General features: G+C 49.9%; 1 long non-coding RNA gene across 3 annotated transcripts; it reads right to left on the bottom strand.

Moving 5' to 3' along the window:
• Positions 1-1,807: 1,807 nt before the first annotated feature.
• Positions 1,808-16,360, bottom strand: LOC310900338. Of its 3 annotated transcripts, XR_014585051.1 has the most exons (7): positions 13,214-13,353; positions 12,887-13,037; positions 8,722-8,802; positions 7,896-8,128; positions 6,081-6,978; positions 2,864-3,367; positions 1,808-1,821 (listed from the first exon to the last, which is right to left on the bottom strand). It is a non-coding gene; the product is annotated as an uncharacterized lncRNA (long non-coding RNA). The 3 variants fall into 3 exon arrangements; XR_014585049.1 differs by lacking the exons at positions 1,808-1,821; positions 2,864-3,367; positions 13,214-13,353 and adding an exon at positions 16,344-16,360 and having other exon boundaries at positions 6,771-6,978; XR_014585050.1 differs by lacking the exons at positions 1,808-1,821; positions 2,864-3,367; positions 13,214-13,353 and adding an exon at positions 13,610-13,737 and having other exon boundaries at positions 6,771-6,978.
• Positions 16,361-17,281: the final 921 nt, after the last annotated feature.

Raw genomic sequence — 17,281 nt, 5'->3', positions numbered from 1 at the left:
TATCTGAAAACCAAAAGGCTATGCTGATGGGTCAAAACACACTACAGGACAATGGAGCCTGGCCCTCTGCTGCACCAGCTTAAATCCTATCCCTACACTCACCAAGGTGCAACCCCAACCCAAACACAGACACACCATTTCAGGCTACACGGGATGGGGCTTCAGGCACCGCTTCACCTACTGAAGAAGACCACCATCAGGAGCTGCTACGCCAGACCACCTTTTTCCTCTGCAACACCTTTCTCAGGAAACAAACAGCATTCCAGTGACCTGCTTTGCTCCTATTCCAAAGACTATCACAGCCCACCTTGCCTGTGGCACCTGATAAGCAGAAGAGAAAGCAACCACAGCAGCAAAAGCCACAGCACCCCTAGGACAGTTACTCTCAACCGCTCTTTTACTTCACCCACTCACCTAAGCCCCGAGGCAGATGTTTCCATCTGCTCTCAAGCCACCTAGAGCATCTCTAAAAGGCAAAATGGATTTTTATTCTACTTTTTGTAATAACTTAACTGCAGTGACAACCGCACCCCAAAAATAACTGCTACCTCTGTTCATTGCTCACCTTGCCTGAGGTAGCTCGGGTTGTGACGTCCTGTACTGCGCACTGCATTTCAGGTTGAACAAAGGAAAACACAGTCAGACGATAAACATTCAGCTGCCAGCATTACCACCCACCCTTCAACACCACAGGTGACCCTATATTTAATTTTATCATTTCAAAAGACCAGTCCACTTGCCTCTGTACCTGGAAAGTAGATCCAAGCTCAAACTCGGCCACCTGCAAGGCCGGGGGGGGGGGGCATTTGGCAGCCACCTGCAAGGTGGGGGGGCACCTGGCAGCTTTGCTCTAACAGACCCTACTAGTTACCTCAAAAAGATGGGCTTACCGGTCTCAATTTGAAATGCATCAGTCCATAGGCTCTGACCCACCTAAAGAACCCTGCAACTGACTGAAGGAAAAACAAAGCCCCTACCCCCAAAGAGCAGCCCAGGCAGAATGCCTGCCCTAATCATGTGGAAAATGGGAGGGGCCGTGCATGAGAAGAGATAAAGAGAGCAGGAGGAACAGCAGCCCTGTTTTTGGTCTGGCTTAGGTCAACAGCGTGCAGAGTGCAGCACAGGCAATCAGCCTGTTTCTCCTGAAAGACTTACCTTAGCTTTGGTGAAGGAAACTGACCGGGCTGACAACCCTCTCACCTTTTTGCACCACTCCACAACATGGGGAATTCACCTCTCCACGGCTGCACGAGGGAACTGCAGAAACAAGACAAAGCACACCCTGAGGCACCTCATAACCACAGCCTACCTACCTACTGCAATACCTCTGCAATACTTACACCTCTCTTCCCAGCTGCTTTACCTCTGCTGCTCTCCATCTCCAAATCACATTCTTTTAACTGTCACGCAGAGCGGTGGTCCTCCAGGTGCCATAGAGCAGCGCCATTATTTTTTTTCTTTTTTAATTTCAGAACAGCTTCCCTTCAAAACAGCTTTCCGCTTCCCTCTGGAAATGGACAGTAGGTCAAGCCAGTCACCGAGTTGCCAACGCAGAGCTTCACAGTTCCAGAAGGTGCTCTTTCATTCGACCGATTCCTCAGAAGTGTTACCTACCACTAGCAAAAGCAATAAACAGACTGCAAACAGGCACTGCCACATTTGACAAACTTCATGTTTTTAATTTTATCATTTCAAAACAGCAGTCCGCTTGCCTTTACATCTGAAAAGGCAGATCAAACCAGTCACCAAGTTGCCGAACAAGAACTTGACAGTTCCAGAAAGTGCTGTTTCCTTTGACCGGCTCCTCCTAAGGTTTACCTACTGCTGGAAAAAAAGAAAAAAAGACTGTGCCAGCTGCCCTTAAGTACTCACCCAGAGCTTGAGTATTCGCCCAGAGACAGACCAGATGTCTTTCCCAAAAGAGTCAGGACAATGTATTATTGCACTGTTGGACCACCATGTTAGCTACCATCACTAATTGCCAGGCAGGACAGCTCCAGGCCAAACACACACGTAAAAAGGCACACTACAAACATCATGAACAAAACATGGGAAAAGAATTACTTTTCATGAATTACTTTTTCAAGAATTACTTTTACATGTCGTCTCAGGGAGGAAGTAACTGCCCTGAGCAACGTGCCCTTACCCACTAGGAAGCTGAGCGGCAATGTGAAAAACTACATTTCCCGGCATGCCACGGAAACCAACATGGCCGGCAGGAAGCTCAAAACCCAAAGACCACAACTCCCGGCATGCTGCGGGGCACGAAGCCTGGCAGTTGCTACAGCGCATGCGCATCTCCTCCGTCTGCAGTACCTCCCTTTCGCCAGCAGGTGGGAGCAGAGAGCGACGCGTCACCGCAGCGCCTCTTCGCCTACAGCACCGCTCGCTGTTCGGCCACCAGGTGACACCAGGCGCCGCCGCGCCACCCTGCTCCATGCATGGGCGGAAACAGAACGGCAGGCACGGCTTCCCAGGCCGTCTGCTCGTTAAGGGAAGCGGCGGGAGCCGCGTGGAACACCACACAAGAACGGCAAGAAAAAGCACCCCGCTCCACGGGCACGGAGGAAGTAACTGCCCATCCTAAAAGGCCCCGTGCTGAGCGGCAACGTGAAACTACAGTTCGCAGCATGCTCTGGAAACCAATGTGGCCGATCAAAAGCCCGGAGCCCAAAGACCACAACTCCCGGCATGCTGTGGGGCAAGACGCTCCCAGCCACCTGACCCAGCTGACACCCCACCCCAGAGTCAAACCCGTGCTTTCTGATCTGCCGCCTACTACCCCAGCCAGGGGTCCCGCAGGACCCAGCCGCCCCAACACCCTTCCCTCCCCTCTGCCACGGACACCCAGGCCCTCCCTCACCTGCTGCTCCGCAGCAGCCACAGCCCAGGTCACGCTCGCCAATCACTCTCTCTGCACAGACCAGTCCCAGCACACCTGCCCCAGGGAGCAAACACAGCACAGGCCTACCCCCACCATTGCTGCCCTTGCCCCCCCCCGCCTGCAGCCTCCCCAGCAGGGTGGCCCCCACACCCAGATCGCTTGTCTGTGTCCATTGGCTCCCCCATGGACAATAAACACAGGGCCAACACCCCAGCCCCTGCCCCCGCCACACCCAGGAACCTGCACCCAGCAGCACGGCCACAGCCACTTACAGTGTCCACAAACACAGAGGGCAGCACAAGCCAGAAAGCAAACTTTATTAAACTCTTACGCAGGACTCCTGGGAGGGAGACTGCGGCAGAACTCCCTGCCCAGACATTCTCCCCTTCCCCTGGGGGGCTGCGGGGCTCAGGCATCCAGCAGGTCCATCCGTCCGTCTCAGCATCCATGCCCTGGGGAACAGCTGCCTCCTGCAGAAATGGGCTGTGAGGCACAGAAGGAGGAAGAAAAAGGAAAAGGGCACAAGTAGGATACAAGCAGCAAGAGAGGAACTGGGTGGACAGACAGACAGCAGGGCAGAGGGACAGAAGAACCACCCGGGGGGCAGGGAGCGGGACAGGGGTGATCAACGGGGTTGGACAGAGAGTCCAACAGAGGCACAATTGCGACAGCCAGGATGACCGAGAGTAATAGCAGTTTTACTGACATCAGACAGCATTAGTTTGGGATGAAATCAGAGTTTTGGTTTTTGGATCAGAGATGACTCTGTTGAACAGTCTCTGCCTTTCCAGTATTTGAAAGGAAAAGGCATGAGGATAAGCACACAAGTATGAAGCTATTATTACCAACAGAGATGCTGGAAGTAGGCTTCTCCATATCGCTTTTGGTACTTGTGGAGTAATTGCCTTAAGTAACTAGGCAAATTAAACCAATATTCACATTTTAAAGAAAACATGCAGCATTGAAAAAGCTTTCAGGGTGGAGGGTAGCTGCGCTACCTAAGCGTTCCCTAGGCCTCCAACTTTACATGCTATTGCACTAGGGGAACTTGGTGTGCTGACTCTAAGGAACAGTACAGAGCGTAGAGCAGAGTGGAGACACCACGGATAGGCTCTGTGATGAGACGGTGACCTGATGCTCTTATGCGCACCAAGACTGATAAGCTGCATGTTTACCATCCTTGTGAGAAAAATCTCAAATAATTTTCTTCAGACAGGATCTTCTGTGAAGCTATTTTATTCGTGATTGCAATGGCGGGCATCCTGTCAATCAGGAACGCATTTTAGTAAACAAATCATAACCTTTTATTCCCTATTACCCGACACCTGATCACCTCCCCTGTTTCCTCATTGGCTAAGTACTACAGGTTCACAAGCTACTCGACGCTCCTCTATACCACGTATGTACAATTTTTCTGTTTTTTCAACCCTTTAATTTCTCCTTTCTTATGTTTTGAGAACTTGTGATCTTTGTTTTACTGTTCTCACACTGCTCATCTTGTTGTTCTCAAGCTTCTACCTTATTTTGGAACAGTGAGGCCTTCTACTGTCCACTTATCTACAGGTGACCCATTCAGTGATAAACTGGAGCTGATTGATACAGCGGTGCACTAAGGGTTAAGAAGAAGGTTACTCACAGGCATAGAGTGGTAACCAGGTGTTGTGGTTTAACCCAGCTGGCAGCTAAACACCACAGAGCCGTTCGCTCACCCTCCCCCCTCCCTCTCTGGGATGGGGGAGAGAAACGGGAAAGTGAAGCCTGTGAGTTGAGATAAAGACAGTTTATTAAGACAGGAAAATAATAATAACAATAATACTAATAATAGTGATAATGGTAATAGTATTAACAATAATAATGTGTAAGAAAACAAGTGATGCACAATGCAATTGCTCACCACCCGCTGACCGATGCCCAGCCTATCCCCGAGCAGCCGGCCCCCCCACCCCGGCCAGCCACCCCTATATATTGTTTAGCATGACGTCAGATGGTATGGAATACCCCTTTGGCCAGTTTGGGTCAGCTGTCCTGGGTCTGTCCCCTCCCAGCTCCTGCTGCACCCCCAGCCTGCTCGCTGGCAGGACAGAGCAAGAAGCCGAAAAGTCCTTGGCCTGGTGTAAACACTGCTCTGCAACAATTAAAACATCAGCATGTTATCAGCGCTCTTCTCATCCTAATCCAAAACATAGCACCCTACCAGCTACTATGAGCTACTTAACTCTGTCCTAACTGGAACCAGGACACCAGGCTAGAATAAGAGAAAGTGGGAACCAGTAAGAAGTTGCTAGGCTCGGACGGGCCTATAGAGGGCTATGCATGATCAAAAGGAATGCACTAATCAGAAGTCTGTAACTACGCACGCTAGCTGCGTGCAGTGCATGTAGCTGGTTCAGAAAGCTATATAATATCTGGCATTGGAACAATAAAGGGTCTCCATTTCTCGACTATCTTGGAGTCTGTGTCCTCATTCCCTTCACTTATCTACTTAGCATTTCTCCTTATTATGACTACACGATTACCTTGGAATACAGAAAAGTAATTCTCTACTGCAAAAACACAACTTTGTTTCTCACACCCTGAGCCAACCACCTGTCATGGTTTTGACAGAACGTTGTACTCTAGTGAACGTTTGCTCATTATATCATCACTATAATACCAAACACACCTCCATCCCAAAAGCTCCATGCCTCCAAGCTGCGACCGCCCCTCACTGAGCACACGCTCTGAATTTCTCAGACCCCTATAGCTTTAAACAAAAGCAAGAAAACTTTACAAATCATAACCAAGATATGCCTGACTAGAGTCACTCAAGCTCCACCTAAAAGGGACAGAAAATAATCACAGAGTCATAGAATATCCCGAATTGGAAGGGATCCACAAGGATCATCGAGCCCAACTCCCGGCATCACACAGGTCAACCCAAATATTCAGACCATATGACTAAGTGCACAGTCCAAATGCTTCTTAAACTCCGGCAGACTTGGTGAAGCGACTACTGCCCTGGGGAGACTGTTCCAGTGCTCAACAACCCTCTCAGTGAAGAACCTCTTCCTGATGTCTAGCCTGAACCTCTCCTGCTGCAGGTTGACACCATTCCCACGGGTCCTATCACTGGTCTCTAAAGAGAACAGATTGGTGGATAATGTAAATTGGCTTAAGTGAAAGGGGATGTTAGGGAAGATACCATCACGAAGGATACCTTTCTGACTTCCGGGATCAGTTGACGGGCTGAGCCTCTCTTCCCCCCGCACTGGGATGTCGTGGGGTAAGATCTGAATGCTTGGTTGTACCAGGCGTCTCCGCAGAAACTCAGAAATCTCTAGAGCCTTTGTGCCTTTTAATGCGTTAATAGCCAGGACGAGTACCCGTGTATTTCATGCGTGCTCGCTTGCTTTTGCGGACAGTGAATTTATCGCCGGCAATTCCAAAGAACCTGTGTCCCTGTTGCTGTAATAAACTGCCCTTCGTTGCATTGTTCCTAGCCGTGATAGTTCTCATTGAACACAACTAGAGCGAGGGTGTGCTACGTTATTGGTGAATCCGTGACCGTGGTAGTTCAGTACCCCGAATCCGACCACACCCGTAACAGTTAGTCAGCTACGCCCCTTAACACGACAGTATTTCATAGAGAAAAACATTAAGCCTAAGATTTCTCATCCCTAAGGCCTTAGGGGGGCAGGCCGAGAAGGAACCAGAGATGCTTAGTATGTCTCCTGAGAATCGCAGCTTACAGTTACTACACGTCTTCTGGTCTCATGGGATGAGGCAGAGGTATAATTAATTCCTTCTCCATCTCTCTCTAAAGAGTTTTCCTCCTATCTGTGACAAAGGAGAAAAATGTTATGGTCGTGGAAGTCGTTATACAAAGCCACACTCAGTGAATTCACTATTACAGTTAAGATCGTTTTTAATCGAAAACACCTCAGCAGCAGTGTTACCACTGCAAACATAGCGCTGCACAAAAATTCAACTCAAGATAAAGGAAAGGGCGAGCTAAAAGGACAAATGACGTGACCGAAGGCATCTTCAACAACCATCTGGTAGATGGTTGTCCACAGCCCTTGGATTCCATGGTTGTCTTCCCTGCCAAGTGAATCCTGGAAGAACAAGAAAAGATACACATGTCCACAAAAACTTTTGGGGAGGCTACTGAAAAGAAAAACAAAAAAATAGAAACAGCATGCAGCTAGTACGTCAGTTTTGTTAACAGAGTAACATTAACATACTAGAAATTTCCACATTCTATGTAGCCCCAAGGTGGTGCTGGGTACATCCACTGATATTAATAGGGTAGCACAATGTAAGAGATAGTTAATAGACAAGGTACACCTGAGGTGCACAGATTGCATATTCCATGCGACAAAAAAGGCACAGCTTGGCACCCAGTTTGGATCAGCTTGCGTATGAGTCTGCTGATACGTAAGTATATACAGCAAGCAGACAAGTCTTTTACTCCACAGACTCAGTTTCATTTATGTATATACATACATATACATATGTGTATGTATCTCTCTCTCTCTACATATATATATATATAAACAAACAAACGTTGGGAACTTCATAACCACTTGAATAACAATCATTAGCTATGCCTACGCTGAAAGCCAGGACTATGCCTAAGTGATTAAGTAAACACAGAGTCTTATCTGTGAAATGCTGAAAATGCCCCATAACCACTGGGGGGCTTATGCACGGTGTACATAATTTTTACGCAAACATGCATCTTAATACACAAAGAGGAGGGGCGAGGCGGACAAAGGTTTTAGGGACGCGTCAAGACCAGAACAGCCACTGGGCAATCGCTCAGATATGCAAAGCTCAGCTAAAACCTGCACAAATCCACCGAAAGGAGGAGGCTACCTACTTGTCTGCTTAAAATAACCTCTACAAAGAACGTATTACAAAATCAAAAACGAAACTATCATCCAGCAAAGCAAACGTCTGGAATACAATGGGCTAAAACTGACAGCTGAGGTTTGATTCTTTAGCAATTTCAAAGGTCTTCATATCCTACCTGACTTCTCGTGCATGGTGGCGTTGCAGCACAGAAATGAGGGGAGCGGGAAGATCGCAACAGGCCAAACGTGGTGCTGAGCTCCTACAGGAGCTGGTGGGATAGCACTGACAAGAGTGAGACAGGCTGTCAGCCTTCTGCACGAGCTGAAGAAGAGGAGCGCGAGTGTCCGAAGAAGCTGTTTCTTCTCATACTTCATTTAATACACACCGTCTTTAAATCCAGGACGTCTTCTTAGGGAAGAGATAAAGAAGTAGAGTTAGCGGCTCCAAGGACACTTCAGGATCTTAGTTCTTTCTATAGTTAGCTGCTATCCACAAAACCAAACCAGTTAAAATAGAGAGTTACATTAAAAATTCTTGAAAATAACAAAAGTATGGGATTTAAAAAAAAAGACATGCACAGAAAAGAGGTTAAATTATCTCATTCGTTTCTCAATTCCGCCACAAACTCTACGCTCAGCTCCTCTTAACTCACTCACCCCACTTACCCATCCAAACACAGGGCGGACGCAGCAGTTCTCATCATTCTTGGTAAAAAGACAACATTTTCATGTTTGCTGTCAAATATCATCTCTTTCCAGCACAATTTCCTGCAAGCTATGCTAACTCCTCCAGGCTTTTTAATATATGCTAGAAACTTCACTGTTTTATCTTAATGACCATCTCGGTGGAAGTCGCCGAGCTGCTATCTTTGATTCTGCTGTCTTCACAAATACAAATAAAACAGTACTTCAGCAACAATCTATGACAAACTAGGCAATACATGCATCTACCTCTTACATAAGAAAGGAAAGAATTTGTAGACAACATCCAGAAAGTATTACCTTGTTAGATATCAGAGTGGTGGGGCAGAATGACAATGCTACACAAGACTGTACTTACACTCCTGGGATTGCACAGGTTTGCTGGAATACAAAAAAAATAAAGTAAGGTCACTATGTGGAACAAGTTCACTCACTCCATTATTACTGTGAATGACAAGAATATTTCAGTAAGCGTTCTTTTAAACCCATGGAAATTTTCAGATTTATGTCAATTTGGCTTCATGAAAACTGAAACTTGCAGTGCAAAGATCATTTATAAAAGCTGTAGCAGGTGAGCTTTTTAGGCACGGATTTTGTCACCTTTTTGGGTAATGTTCGTCTCTCTCCCTCATTACCCCCCTTCCCTCCCCCCCCCCCCCCCCCCCCCCAAAAAAAAACAAGAAAAAAGATTAAAGACCACAAACTGGGACTTCTCGGAGGTATGACTCCATTTTTCACCTTATACACACAGTTTCTTCGCTATGCTAAACTTTCACAATGACTGTATAATAGAGTCTTACTAATATTGTTTCTGTCTGTGAGTTTGATACTACTTCCCCAGGTTGGATGAAACAAGCATTTTTCATTGTGCCGGACATCAAAACAAATAATGTCTCTCGTCAGCTATGGAGTCCTGCTGGCAGTATTACCAGCTCACACAGAATCCCATCTAGTTTTTGGGGTCCACCCCATCTATCCTCAGCAGTGGGAAGTTCTTCCAGAAGCAGACAGACTGTTATTCGTTCCTCAATGGAGCTGAGGCTCTGTAAGGCTTTGCTTTTTTCTTCCCTCACTCCCTCTTCTATTTCCAAGCTTTAACTTAAAAGCTAAGCTTGTGGGGCTGGGGGGAATCCCCAAATCAAATCCCAGCCCCAACATCCCATAGTCCCCTACTCTCAGGCCCAGCAATCTACAAATGCACACAATGCTACAGACTGTGGTGGGCAGGTCCTTCAGGGCAGGGATGTCGTCATCTTTTCAGGTGACGTTCAGCTCCCTGAAAGGGCTGAAATACCACATCCATACTCACTTCCCCTACTTGATTCGCACAGGTGTAGTCAGAGGAACAGGGCCACACCAGCACTCCCTGCTCACAAAGCTCACTGCCTACCTCCAGGTTTGCATCGTTTCCTTGTATTACTGTTAATTCTGACATTTCTGCTATAAAAGCATATCTCAGTGGCATTAAACAACCAAATGCGTGGACTGTGCTGTCTGCAGTATTTTATCCCACACACTCCAATTACTTAATCAGCTGTTGAGCCCGTGCCTCGAGCAAGCATTTTGCTGGGTAACCATCTCCTAGTCTTGAGGGGACACGTGAGAATAATTTTTTCTTGGATAGTATTTACTTCAAATACTCCTGCCAGGCCAGTTTAAGGAATCCACAAATTCCACGGGAGAGAGGCTTGCCTAAATTGATTCTGTCTTTCTGATAATTTGCTCAATGGAGCATTTCTCCCTTCGGTATTTCTGGGGTAATGACAACGACTTGGATTTCAGAGAAGCAAGGTTTGAAAGGATAGGTAGTATCTTGAAATAGATCAGATTTCAGGAGTACAATCTCAATACATTCCAAAACCTAAATTCCACAATGCTGCTTCTGCAATCTGAGGGACAAACTCTTCTGCCACAGATGGGCAGGGATATCAGACCAGCGCATAGGAACACTTCAGGAGTCAGCAGAAGTGGTAACGAGAGCTGCATCCCTCTGTGATAGATACCTGTGCCCGAACAAGCTTTCCTTCCGCTCACAGAGGAAAAGAGCTGGCGTCCTACAAAACGTCTCGCGTCTACCACTTTGGAGTGTTCTCAGTCAGCTTGTCTGTACTTCAACTTCCCTTTGAAGGAAGTAGCTAAGTACATAAAAACCTCCTTCCGGTAGCTTGGCACTGACCTGCAAGCCAGCACCAGGAGAAGGGCTGTGTCACACTTCAGCCCGGAGAAGAGAAGGCTCTGGGGAGACCTCATTACTACCTTTAAACACGTATAGTGGACTTACAAAAGAGACAGGCAAGGACTTGTTACCAGGGCCTGTAGCGACAAGGCAAGACAAGTTTTAAACTGAAGGAAGATAGATTTAGATTGAACAAAAGGAAGAAGTTCTTCTCAATGAGGGTAGTAAGACACTGAAACAGGCTGCCCAGAGAAGTTGTAGAGGCCTCATTACTGGAGATACTCAAAGCTGGGCTGGATGGGGCTTTGAGCAACCTGACCTAGTGCAAGACGCCACTGATCGAGGCAGGGGGGATGGACTAGATTATCTTTAAGCGTCCCTTCCAACTCAAACCACTCTACGATTACGTGAAAGGAATTGCCTCCCAAGTCATTCTTGACTGACTACAATTAGCATTCTGGAAAGCCCTGCAAGCACTTGTTCATTATTTCTAGGGTAATTCTTAAAGCTGAAGCAGACCAAAGTTTTGTCAACAAAAGCCTTTCGGGAGACTACTGAAAGGAAAACCAAGCCAAACCAAAAAAACAGAAACAGCAAGTGGCTATTACATCAGTTTTGTTAACAAAGTAACATTAACGTACTAGGAATTTCCACATTCTTCACCCTCCACCTTTAAAAAGTCACCCAATTCTGTCAGTGTTCACCATTAGCATTCTTTAAAACTTTCACATGGACATCTGAGAAAAACATTTCAAGTCCCTGTCATCGAGGGAGAAGAGGAAAAAAAATAGGGATGAGGGGGGAAGAAGCACAGCCATTCCTTTCCTCGGTAAGGTGAGCAAAAAGCTCAGGCGCTCAGCAAGAACATTCTTTGAAAGATAAAACAGAAGAAACTGCAGGTTATTTAACCTCAGCTTGTCCTGGTTTCAGCTAATATAGAGTTAATTTTCCTCCTAGTAGCTGGTAGGGTGCTATGTTTTGGATTAGGATGAGAAGAGCGCTGATAACATGCTGATGTTTTAATTGTTGCAGAGCAGTGTTTACACCAGGCCAAGGACTTTTCGGCTTCTTGCTCTGTCCTGCCAGTGGGCAGGCTGGGGGTGCAGCAGGAGCTGGGAGGGGATAGACCCAGGGCAGCTGACCCAAACTGGCCAAAGGGGTATTCCATACCATCTGGCGTCATGCTAAACAATATATAGGGGTGGCTAGCAGGACTGGGGGGACCAGCTGCTTGCGGATAGGCTGGGCATCGGTCAGCAGGTGGTGAGCAATTGCATTGCGCATCACTTGTTTGTGCACATTATTATTAGTAGTACTATTATCGTTATTATTATTATTTTCCTGTTTTTATAAGCTGTCTTTATCTCAACCCACAGGCTTCACTTTCCCATTTCTCTCCCCCATCCCAGAGAGGGGGAGGGGAGGACAAGCCAACGGCTATGTGGTGCTTAGCTGCCAGCTACGTTAAACCACAACATGGCTATAGAGTCACGTGTATTTGTGCCTGCTCATTTATTCATCTGCCAGTTTATTTTGCTACAGACCGTAGAAACTGCAAGGTTACCACCTTTCGTAACCGATGGGATCTTCGGTAGGAATAGCTGTCTAAAAGAGCCAACAAAATCCCCTTCATCGACAGCCATTTGAACTTTCGTCGTCTAAAAATAGTCCTACAAACATTCCCCGGGATGCTCAACTTCAGAAACTTCTTTCCATTCAACTTGAGGCAGAACAAGCCCTTACCCTGAACATCTTCATCTGGCTCTCCTCTGCTAGCAGAGTAGTACTCTGATACTGACCAGTACGTGCTGCAGCCTACTCGCTTACGTGTATTTACTGCAATCTGGTTCGATATGCTCACAGAGAAACCAATGAAAAATCCGCCCTTTCTTTCAGAAAAAAATAATAATAAAATAACTACGACACGGTAAGGAAAAAAAGCTGAACATGCGGTCCTTTACCAACGGGCAGATCCAACATCAGCACAAGGAGTTTTTGGTCATGTGAGCAATCACCTACACCAGCCATCAGGACAAGCCAAACGCACGCACATGAGACTCCACTTAAAAAACATGTAAAGTTCCTTTATAGCTTATGGAAGTAACAACCTACATCTTAGATGCAGTTAGACTGCATCGGTTTAGGGACTGCCTCCTTCCAAAAAAAAAAAAATCCTCCAATCTGTTCATCCGTTCACAGTTCTGCAAATTCAATCAGGCCTTTGAGCCTGAGGTGCAGGAAAGTTACTAGAGCACACCTGGATTTCACCCGGAGGTCGCTGCGACTTACCCGGACAGCTGGGACAGACGGGCTGCTCTTTCTCCTGGGAAACCTGCGACTGCAGCACGCCAGCTGCAGCTTTCCTCCCTTCAGCTGCTGCGCCACCTTCGCTCGGCGACAAACCCCGCGGGGGTCCCAGCGGCGGGGAGCTGCTTCTGCCCTGGTGAGCCGCAGGGAAAGGAGAGAGCCGGCCGTCAGCACGCGGGGGGAGGAAAACCTCCGAGGCGCAGCCCGACGATCGAGCGCAGCGAGGACCCGCGCCCGGCCGCCGCAGCCCCCACCCCTCCCGGCCCGACGCTCCGGGGAAGCGCCCCCGAAGGCTCTCGCTCGCCTCACCGCCGGCAGCCGCGCTCGCAGCCAGCGGCAACCTGCGCCTCCCGGCGCGCACGGCCCGGCCCCGGCCCCGGCTCGGGAAAAGACCGGCCGCGCACCACAGAACTACAGCTCCCAGCATGCCGCGGGACGGAGCAGTCCATCCGACGCAGAGGGGAGTCGGCCAAGCGCACGCAACCCCCCCCCCGCGCCGCTTCGCCCCCCTCCCCCCCAGCCCTCCGAAGCCCCGCGCAATGCAGATCCCGCCGCACGCCCGGTCCGCTCCGCTCCGGCGCGGCGCCGCCCCCGCCCCGCACAAGGGCCGTTTCCACAGAAGCCGCCGACCGCGTGGCGCCCCAACCGCCCGCCGCCTCGTCCCCTCCCGGCCCGGCCCGGCCCGGGGCGGCACCGACCACCAACCTCGTTGCGGCACCGCGCCTCGGCGGCCCAGCCCGAGCTGAGCCCAGCGCGGCCCGGCCCGACAGCTTCCGCCCATAGTGCCGGCAAGCCCTGCACGGCACCTCCGCCCTGCGTTCCTCCGAGCCAATCACGGAGCGTTTCCGCCCTGAGTTAAGGCTAGCCGTGACGCCACTTCCGCCCTCACGGTCCAGCCAATCACGGTGCCGCTTCCCTGTGGGAAGGCGACCCTGAGGCTGCCCCTGTGCTGCCTTTTTTTTATTTTTTTATTTTATTTTTTTTAAAGAAGGCGCGGGTGTTCTTGGTCCTCCCTCGTCAAGTATATCTGCGAGAAACATCTCAAATAATTTTCTTGACACACGATCTTCTCTGAGGCTATTTTATTCGCGGTTGCAGTGGCGGGCGTCCTGCCGATCAGGAGCGCATTGCAGTAAGCACAGCATCAACTTTTATTCCCTATTCCCCGACGCCTGATCCCCTCCCCTGTGTCCTCATTGGCCGAGTACTGCAGGTTCACAAGCTGCTCGACGCTCCTCTATACCATGTATGTACAATTTTACTTCTTTTTCAACCCTTTAATTGCTCCCTTCTTATTTCCTTTTTTTTTTTTTTTTTTCCCTTTTCTTATGTTTCAGGAACCTGTGATCTTTGTTTTACCGTTCCCACGCTGCTCAGCCTGTTTTTCCTCAAGCTTCTGCCTTATTTCGGAACAGTGAGGCTGCCTACTGTCCGCTTAACCACGTAGCGTTTCTCCTCATTATGACTGCACAGCTACCTCGGAATACAGAAAATTAGTTCTCTACTGCAAAAACACAACTTAGTTTCTCACAGTTCCCTCCTCTCCTTTCCTTACTCCTACTGTTGTTTTTGCACCTCTTCACGTACCGCGCTCTTGAGTTTCTCCAACGTTAAGGCGCAATAGTCTTCTTCGGATGTCACGGGGGATGGTAGGCGTACAATGCCATTATTTTTACAATACCAACAAATAGTGGTTTGAGCCAATTCTGTTCAGGTAACCACGAAGTTAGTTTCTCCCAAATGTTTCTAAATGCCCAGGAACTGTCATCTTGAGCTACTCTATGTAGGATCTTTCCCCCCCACGCCCCCCCAGTATACTTTTTTCCCCCCAAATATCAGTCAAATCCGTCCCATTTGATCTACATCTGTACAGCAACTAGCATTAATTACAGTGCACGCTCCTCCTTATGAGGTTATTAATGAATCGAATACTATTCGATTCTACAGTCCTATTTTTGCAAACTTATCAAACTTATTTTCTAGTTCTTCAGTTATAGCGGAGATATTTACAATCGCTTTTTCTAATTCACCCACCCCTAACCAAGGTAAAAACCACCTTGCAAAGCTGTGAAATACTAGAGAATTTTACTAGAGAATTGTCTGGAGTCCGCTTAATCCTGCGTGTGGTCTCAAGGGGCCTTTGGCTTTGTGGGTCTTCAATAATAGTTACGTTTGGAATTATTGCCTCCAGGGTGCAAGCTCCCTTCCATCCCAGGGGCAACACCTTCCTGGCTTTATTGCCACGTAGCCAGTACCACCTCTCGCCATTTGGGACAGGCCATCCAGTTGCAGGATTCTCACGTTGCATCTGGCGTGCGCTATGTATATTAGCGTTCCTGTGGCTACCATATTTGGTGCAGCGTGGATAGTTCCACACCCAGGGTCAGTACTATCGCCCCCTGAGTTTCTATCAATGTTGTTTAAAAGGCACCTTCGATAACGCGGTATATTGTAGCCAGGATTACGCGCAGGGAGTGTGAGAAACACTCCGTAGCCAGTAGCTTAGGCTCAGGCGAGGATCTCAGTGAAGCAGTAATTTATTCGCGATCGCAATGGCACGTGTCCCACAAGCAGGAGCGCGCCTACTAGTCACACAGTACGGTTTATGTACTTTCTTTCTCGACGACCGGGATCCTCCCCTGTTTCCCCATTGACTGGGTATTCCGGGTTCACAACCTATCCGACGCTTCACAGACACTACGTGGCCTTCAGTTGCTGGCCTGTTCAATTTCAAATTTCTTTTGACTTTTTTACTGTTTGAAGTGGTAATGTTTCTTCACTGATCTGACTTGACACCGTGATTTTCACCTAGCTGCTCTGAGGAGTCCGGTTGTCTGCATTTTACAAGGTTGTCCGTTAAGCTTTCTTATCACTGCGAGCCTCAACACCGCATTACTTCCCTCTAAACAACGTAACTCTGCAAAAGCAACATTTTTATTCCCACAATTCCCCCCTTTTCTTCTTTATAAATTGTTGATTTTTGCAAAACTTTTCTCTGAGGTGTAATTTGGTAGATCTCTTCCTCTTCTTCACCTTCTTTGCTTTCCATCCCCTCTAATATCATCACCTTACGGGAGTAAGGTGGTGGCTCCACGGTCATTTGTTTCAATAGCGCAGTTTCAGTGAACCGCTGTACTAGTCCTTTCACACAGGGGATAATGCAACAACCAAGGGTCGTCAAAAATCCTGCTACTACGAGGAAGGATGCAGATACGCACGCCAGGATCCCTTTCCATTTACCAACCCAAAATTCCGAACATCCCGCGAAGCAACAGGCGGTTCCTAATCATTCTGCCAATTCACTGGCAGAGGCGGGAAGCCCCTCCAACGCTCCACTTACAGCGCCACCCTCCAAACCACTAGTGCTGGGCATTAAAGTGCAACAAACAAACGCTCGTCCTCACACACACACACCCCCTCCCGCGCCCACCACCCCCACCTCACGGCCGCTGCTCCACCGCCCGTCCCCGCCCTCCCGGGGCTCAACCCGCCACCCTCGCCCACTCTCGGGCGCTCCGGTCGCAGCAGCGACCCCCGAGCGCCCCGCCGCCGCGTCGCCGGGGCCTCCCGGCGGCCCCTTCGGGCCCCCGCGCGCCCGATTCGCTCGGCCCCGCGCGGAATTTGCATGCCCCGCCCCCGGCACCGCCTCTCCCTCCCCGCCGCTCACCGGACGCCTGCCCCGCCCACCGAGCCCCTGCGCCCGACCTCCGCTCCGCGCTGATTGGCGCAGCTCGGCCTCCTCCGAGCGTTCGCCCCGCCCCTTCGCCCGCCCTCCTCCCCTCCCCTCCGGCGTGATTTGCATGCCCCGCCCATCTCCCCGGAGCCGCGCCGCCGCCTGCCGCCTCATTGGCCGGGGCCCCGAGCCGCCCGCCCCGGCGGCACCGAGCAGCGCCGCGGGACCTGCGCGCGGCCGGCCGGGCCGGGCAGGGCCGGGGGGCTCTCGCCGGCAAGGAAGGCCCGGCAGAAGGCTGCCGCCGGCGGGGGTCCTCCGACCCTCCGTTCAGCGCCTGCGGACGCCTCCGGAGCGAGGCACGGGGCCGCGGGGCTCGGCCCGGCGCGGCGACCGGGGGAGCGGAGCCGCCGCACGAGGAGGGGCTGCGAGCGCTGAGCGCGCTCGAGCCGGAGGGGAGACGCTTTGTCTGCTCCGGGAGCCGGGAGGAGGCGCGACCGGGACGGCGACCCGAGCTGGCCGCGAAGGGGTGTCCGGAACCGGGAAGGACGGCCGGGGGGCGGCTGCTGCTCAGGAACCGGCCGGGCAACCGGACACGCGTGCGGCGAGCAATTGCGGCGTGCGGCGGTAGCTTTGCGTATGCGTACACGTTGTTGTCGTTACTTTCTCTTAATTTGCTGTCCTATTAAACTGTCTTTATCTCAACC

This window comes from Anser anser (assembly GCF_964211835.1).
Source record: "Anser anser genome assembly, chromosome: 5".
NCBI classification, from domain to species: Eukaryota; Metazoa; Chordata; class Aves; order Anseriformes; family Anatidae; genus Anser; species Anser anser.
This window is presented reverse-complemented; position numbering and strand designations above follow the sequence as displayed.